General features: G+C 37.8%; 1 long non-coding RNA gene across 12 annotated transcripts in view; it reads left to right on the forward strand.

Annotated features, from left to right (window-relative positions):
- Positions 1-7413, forward strand: part of LOC143680999 (uncharacterized) — a 47492-nt gene that overhangs the window by 27460 nt on the left and 12619 nt on the right. For 9 of the 12 annotated variants that reach the window (XR_013174298.1, XR_013174299.1, XR_013174304.1 and 6 more), the window contains one exon: positions 3664-3710. This is a non-coding gene — a long non-coding RNA (uncharacterized LOC143680999). Of the gene's footprint in view, positions 1-3663; positions 3711-5066; positions 5372-7413 lie in introns of those variants that run through there. The other 3 variants (XR_013174295.1, XR_013174303.1, XR_013174296.1) reach the window with 2 other exon arrangements.

The raw sequence follows: 7413 nt of genomic DNA on the forward strand, positions 1-7413 counted from the left end.
CTCCAAGCTAGATGTTCTATCTATTGGTGAGAGTCATATATTGAAGTTTCCAAGTATTATTGTAGAGCTATCTAGTTCTCCCTTCAGTTTTGTCAGTGTTTGTCTCATGTATTTTGGTACACTATGGTTAGGTGCATAAATATTTATGTTTGTTAGTTCTTTTGGTGGATTCCCCCTTTTATTAATAAATAGTGCCCTTCTTTCTCACTTTTAACAGCTTTTGACTTAGTCTATTTTGTCTAGTATTAGTACAGTTACCTCAACTCTTTTTTGGTTAATATTTGCATGGAATATCTTTTTCCATCCTTTCACTTTCAAGGTGTTTGTACCTTTGGGCCAGAATAGAGTCTCTTATAAACAACATATAGTTGGATCATATTTTTAAATCTATTTTGCCAACTGTGTCTTTTGCTGGGAGGGTTTTTCCCATCAACTTCAGTGCTATTACTGTAAAGGCTGTATTTACTTCAGTCATTTTGTACTTTGGTTTTTGTCTCTTTTCCTTTACTGTAAACTCCTTTTCTATATAGTTGATCTTTTGTGATGTATCTGACTGATCCTTTTCTCATTTCTGCTTCTGTATTTTTGAAAAAACACTGTCTTTGTGGTTACCCAGGGGTTTATGTTTCACAACCTAAATCTTTAACTTACTAATTTGAGACAAGACCAACTTAGCTTCAATAGCATGCACATAACATGTTCTTATATTCCCCTGTTTCCACTCTTTATGCTGTTTTGGTCTCACTTTATATTTTGCACATCTGTTATCAGGAAATAAAATTAAAATTCAATTGTATCCTGACTCTTTTATGGAATGAGGTGTAGAATTGTATATAGAGGACACAATGCTATTGAGTTCCCATTTAACCTTTCAGTGACTTTTACTGATGATCTTCATTTCTTCACCCTACTCTAAGCCATTCTCCAATTTTTTCCTTTCAACCCTCTTTAGTAATTCTTGAAGGGCAGGTCTATTGTTGACAAACTCTCTCAGTTTTTGTTTATCTGTGGATGTTTTAAACTCTCCATCATTTTTGAAGGACAGTTTTACTGGACAAGGAATTTTTCTCTTTCAGTACCTTAAATATATTATACTGCTGTCTTCTCATTTTCATGTTTTTTTATGAAGAATCAGCACCCTTGCATGTGATGAATCACTTTTCTCTCACTGCTTTCAGAATTTTATTTTTACTTTGTCATTTGACATTCTGATTATTATGTGTCTTGGAGTAGGGATATTATAGGATTTATTCTGTTTGGAGTATGTTGCACTTCTTAGAAATCTGTTCTTGTGTCTTTCATAAAAGTTGGGATGTTTTTGGCCATTATTTCCTCAAATATTCTTTCAACCTCTTTTCCCTTCTCTTCTACTGGGACATCCATGGCATGTATGCTTGTGCTTTTCATGCTGTTACTCAAATTCTTCACACACTGCTCAATTTTTTCTATTATTTTCTGTGTGTTCTTCTGACTATGAGTTTGATTGTCCTGTCTTCTAGTTCCCTGACTTTTTCTTCTGGCTATTCAAATCTGCTGTTGTATGCCTCTAGTGTATTTTAAATCTCTATAATTTTGCCTTTCATCCCCATAATTTCTGTTATGTTTCTTTTTACACTTTCAAATTCTTTATGCTCCCACATTATCTTCTTAATATCCTTTATCTCTCTAAGCATATTTTCCTTCTTCTCTTTGAATTGATTTAGGAGATTTGTTTCAAAGTCTTTGATCAGTTGTTCTAACTTTTGAATCTCCACTGAAGTTTTAATTTGTTCCCTTGACTGAGCCCTATCTTCCTGCTTCCTAGTATGGTTTATAATTTTTTGCTGATTTCTAGGCATCTGATTATCTCTATAAGTTAACTCTAAAGAACTACTTCTCCATCTTGTCTAGGGTATTATTGTTGATTGGTTTTTGTGTTTAGGCTCTTTGACAGTCTAATTTATTCTAGACCTTTAGAATAGCACATGCTTAACTGTTTGGATTTTATCTGATTCTTTTCCCGGTTATGTGGTACAATTTTTAACATTGCACTTTCGTGCAATTGTTTCACCTCCAAAAGAGAGCTTCTCGTTTTCTATTCATTCTCTAGCAAACTTGAACTGTTCTAATTGTTTTTTTGTTTTGTTTTTTTCCACATGGGAGGCACCGGGAATAAAACTTGGGTCTCCAGCATGGCAGGCAAGAACTCTGTCTGCTGAGCCACCCTGGCCCGCCCTGTCCTGTTTTTATGCACTCTTTTCTTCCTAACTCTTATGATTTGTTTAAATGTTCTTTGTCACTCAGTGCCCCATTTTCCTTACACTTCCCAGTTCTATGACCCATCTTATCTTATGCTAGTTCAGCTTAATGCCCCTCTTTTTTCCTGTGAGGCTTTTCTTCCTCTGATTTCTTTCCTTAGACAGGAATTCTGCCACAGTAAGCCAGATAGGGTTGATCTGGAAAGGCGGGTCACTTCAGAAAATGTTGTTTTGTCTTTAGATAGTCCAGTTGGCTGAAACTGGATTGAGCATTAGCACTGCATGAATTTTTCTCTCTCTCTCTTTCTCTCAGCCCTTTTGTATGTAGCACCCCTCAGTTGCTTGTGTTGGACCCTGAGTCTCTGTGGACTTAGACCCCTGTGTCTCTTTATGTGTGGAGTTCTAATCCGCTGCTGTGAGTTGCTCTACAGTCTCTGACCATGGTGGAAAGGACCCCAGACTATGCTCCCTCTGCATGGCTCCCAAGCTGCATGGGACTGAGTGAGGCGGGGAGGAATGGGAACTGACCAGCAGCCTGGGATGGCGTTTTCCTACCTGATATTTTTCTCTTCAATTCAACATTTGCAGAGTACTTCCCCAGCCTGCACCTTCTTCCAGAGTTCTAAGCAAGTGATATTTGACTTTTTAATTCACTAGATCTCTGTGGAGTTTTTTTCCATGGGATTTTTTATATTACCATATTGATCTGTAATACTTTTTAATGTCATTCTTCCTACAATATGCTAAGGCTTTTAAGAACAGAGACCTTTAGTTCACAATAGTATTGCTCCCACAAATAATAGTTAGTTGATGAATATCTGCAGAATGAATGGTTAATCTTTAATACAGACCTTTTTTTTTTCTGATAGCATGTGATATATGGAAGGTTTATTACTTTCCTTCTCTTCCCAATTTATTCCACATCATAAAATAGAAGCACACGATGCTGGGAGTTGACTAAGTAGGAGAGAGGCTTGCCAGACCCTTCATAGTGGGAATCAGTATTGGTTAATAAGCGACAATAATAATGTGTAACATTTATATGATGGTTTACAATTCACGAACCATTTTCCACTTGCACTATCATCTTCAATGTAATAAAAACAATCTAGACCTTGGCTGCCCTATAAAAATTAAATTAAGAAAAAAGAAAGAAAGAGCTTCAGGAGAACAGGGATTAGACCATTGCAATATTTAAAGCCAGTTGATAAAAGATTGGTGGGATATGAAAAGGAGGAAAACCCCACAACTTGATTGTTCTTTCTAAATCCTGAGGGCACTTTGTAAAATCTCAGAAAGAAAGGAACTCCCTTCAAGTACTTTGTATCTGTACCCTGTCAGAGCTTCAGGCTGTTCATCATACTGGATTAGACCCTGTGGTGCAATGTCATGTAACATGATGGATAATACCATGATTTTCTTTCAGCCTGAAGAACCCTCCAGAAGTTAAAAAAGAAAAAGAAGTCTGAGAAAGTAGGTACTGAAATCTGGGACTGATTGTTGCTTACAAGGAAGCTTTCCCTCAATTGAAGGCTTTAGCCCTATACAGGCAGCCATATCTAGGGACTACTTAGGTTGGCCTCTCTTCTTCTTTCTTCCTTTTCTCTCTCCCTCCTCCCTGTTATCTTCCCAAAGTTTTTACTTTTCTCCCACACTGTATATAAAGTGGGCCTTTGCAAATACAGGTATCTGTGATACACATTAGAAGCAGACGTAGGAAATTGATTAGGGTAACTGTACAAATGGTAATGTGTACGTTGTTCTTAAGTTGAAGAAACTCAAATTCATATCCCTTTATGACTGAGCAACAGTTTTGCTCTATAGCATCCAAAGATCTTTAACCTTAGGCTACAATTTTCTCATTGATTCAGCTTTATCAACACAGCATGGCATTTTCAAGGATTCTGCCTGGCACTTTCAATCTTCTTCTCCTCTTGGTATTGATCAGCAAAGGCCTGCCTGAAAAGTGGAGGCCCCTGGGAGATAGATGAGGATGAAATAACAAAAAAGATAGATTTATTAATTTTGAACATACTCAGTTCAACCAGTCATGGAGTTCGTCACAGTCAAACCTGTATAGTGTTTAGAAGGGAGACCAGCTTGGAATATAGGCACTATAGCTAAAAGACAAGATGCTATATGGGTGGTGGCACTGGAGCTCCTCCACCAGCTGCAGCTGTGATTTTAGGCAAGTCCCTCTTTTTCCTCTACAAAATGAGTGGTTCAGTCAGGTGACCTCTAAGGTCCATTTTGCTCTAATAGTCTATGACAATAAATTTACTCATTCCGCAAGCATTTACTCAAATATTAAAAAATGAGGGCATGGTCAATGACGTCAAGTGCTGAAGAGAGGTAGAAAAAAAATAAAGAATAAGACACCCACTGATTTTGTACTTGGTGAATGTGGTGGCTCAGGAATGAATTGAAGAGTGAACTGAATTGAATTCATAAGTGAATAGAGGAGTGAATAGAAAGCAAATTAAAAGATATTGTAAGGGAGGAAAAAACAGAGCAGTAACCAGAGTTGAGATGAACCTGATGAAATTAGCAAAAGGAGAAACAATAAAACCATGACATATACTTCATTGCAGGATATGTAAAAGCAGTTGAAGTGAAAATGACCTATATGGATTTTAAGATACTTTTCAGCTCTTAAAAATATGTCCATCAATATCAAATAAAATTGGACCCCTTAGTTTTTCAGCTTTTGTTGCAGGATGACCCAGTGAAGCCAAGACAGCTGCTAATGAAAATGAGAGGAGGGGGAATTATGTTCAATAGCAGATTGATATGGTCTTTCTTCTTTCCCCCCTAATTCTAACACTCAAGAAGTAGGATGTTCTTGGACACTGCAGATGTTATGAGATGTAAGGAGAAGAGCATGGCAGCTGAACTTGATGGATCTGGGTTCTGACCACAGCCACTGGAACAAGGTCTGATAGACACATATGGGCACCCAGGACCAACCCATGATTAAACCCCTCTTCAATTTAATACTATAAAAATGTATTCAATATATATTTTGGGGAGAAGTTGATAAAGGGAAGTGCAAAGAAGGACTGCTAGAGGCTGTGATTCAACTCTGACCCCCACTGACACAGCCTGTTCAGCAAAACGAAGACTGACTCTCCTACCTTCTTAGAAGCATTTTAGCATGCTCCTTAAAGGTCTTACTTCTCATCTCAAATGGTTTTTCATTCTTCTGTTCAAGTAGTCCTCTTGGGGGTAAATATTTTATGTACATATATTCCTACACACATATGTAAACAGACATACAGTTTCTCTGAGGGTTAAAAAAAAAGTACATGTATAAATGTATATTAATATTCCCTAACCTCTTTAATCCTCAGTTTATCTAGTGTAAAATAAGATTAATAACACTCCCTCACAAAGCTATTGTGAAGATCAAATGAGATAATCTACGCAAAGCATCCACAGAACATAGAGTAAATTTTCTGAGAGGAAGGACACTGTCACCCTTTTCCATTGACTTCCCTTTTGCAGACTTGTCTGTCACCCCAGACCATCTACACTGAGTAACTCCAACATTTAATCTGGCTAAACCATTTTCCCCTTGTTTTAAAATGGTCTTGGAAAACCGTTAGCTTAATTTTCTATCATCACAGCTATAGGTCTCCCGTTGCAAATGCCAAGTATCCTGTGCTTGCTTCAGGTTCTCAAATCTCTCTCACATCTTGTACCTGAAGGTGAAATCCATGCTTAGTAAAACAGCCTTTTTGTATCCAGGCCAGGATGCATCTGAAACTTAAATGTCTTTGTTTCTCTCTTCTGTTTCTGTTTTTGTTGTATTTCTCTTCTCAGTCTGATCAATACCTTCCCATCTGAAGAAGCAAAACATTCTCTTTGTTCTGTTCCCCTCACTGAGGGGAAGGGGAGGCAGGCAGAGGGTAGTGTGTCAGAGTCTATATTTAGCCACAAAGATTATTCCTTCTGTTTGACATGTCCAGCAGCTCTAGAAAGGACTTGATGTTTTAGAGGACTATGTAGCAAGAGTAATTCTTATTAGTCTGGCTATTGGAACAGAAGGGGCTAGGAGCAGCAAGTTGACTGCAGGGCTGATAATGAGTCCGGGATTTGTGGAGGACATATTGTGCAGGTGCAGAATACAAAATTATTCACCAACAGTGGTGGAAATAGAGGCAAAAAGACCCTGAAACCAGTTCCTTAATCACTACACATAACTGCCTTCAGGAGGATTGTAATATTCTCTTGGATTGGGACAAGTGACCCAGGTTGGATGGTTTTGTACCACCTGCTTATATACTTTGAATCCTGGATCAGAGCTTCTCCAACTTTAATGTGCATATGAAGAACCTCCAGATTTCGTTAAAATAAGGTTCCAACTCAGTAGCTCAGGGGTTGGGCTCAAGATTTTGTATTTCTAGCAGGCTTCCAAGGAATGCTGATGCGCTGTCCTCAGATGATCCTTTGAGTAGCAAGGCTCCACTAGATCAGAGACCTCAGGCAGAGGAAAACAAGGGAAGGTGGTTGGATGATCATCTCCTCTTCTCCCCTGTCTCTCTGTAGCCCTTTCTGTTTTCAAAATCTCATTTTGTATTTACTTCCCTACTTGCTTTCCTTCCCATCTATACTGGGAGTCCTTGGAAAGCAGAAACTGAGTTTTGCTCATCTCTCTATACAAGGCATTTCAGAAATATTAAAGTTGTACTTAAAAACATCCCTTTTCCTGCATGAAGTTTTACCCGATCATTTCAGCCCTACAGCACTTATTATCTGTATCATTCATCTGGCAATTAATCTTATACAGTCTTATGACAGTTTTTGTATTGTTATACTAGACTGTTATATATCTTTAGAATTGCTATTTATTTTTTTAGACCCTTTATATATTGACTTTGCGGCTAGATTGTAAATAAGCTCTTTGAGTTGAGGGACTCTATTTTCATTTATTCATCAATCATCTAGTTTGTACCCACCTTGTATAAGGCTGTGCGCTTAAAGCCTTGGCATGCAAAGATAAATAAAATGGGGTCAGAGAGAGATAACATGGTAAAGTAAGAAAGCCTCATCTCTCAGAGCCAGACTGATCTGGGCTTGAATCCAAAATTTGCTACTTTCTAGTTATGTGACCTTAGTCAGAATACTTAACATACCCAACCTCCACCTTTTTGTCTACAAAATGGGTTAAAAGTAT

Source organism: Tamandua tetradactyla, chromosome 4 (assembly GCF_023851605.1).
Source record: "Tamandua tetradactyla isolate mTamTet1 chromosome 4, mTamTet1.pri, whole genome shotgun sequence".
Lineage (NCBI taxonomy): Eukaryota > Metazoa > Chordata > Mammalia > Pilosa > Myrmecophagidae > Tamandua > Tamandua tetradactyla.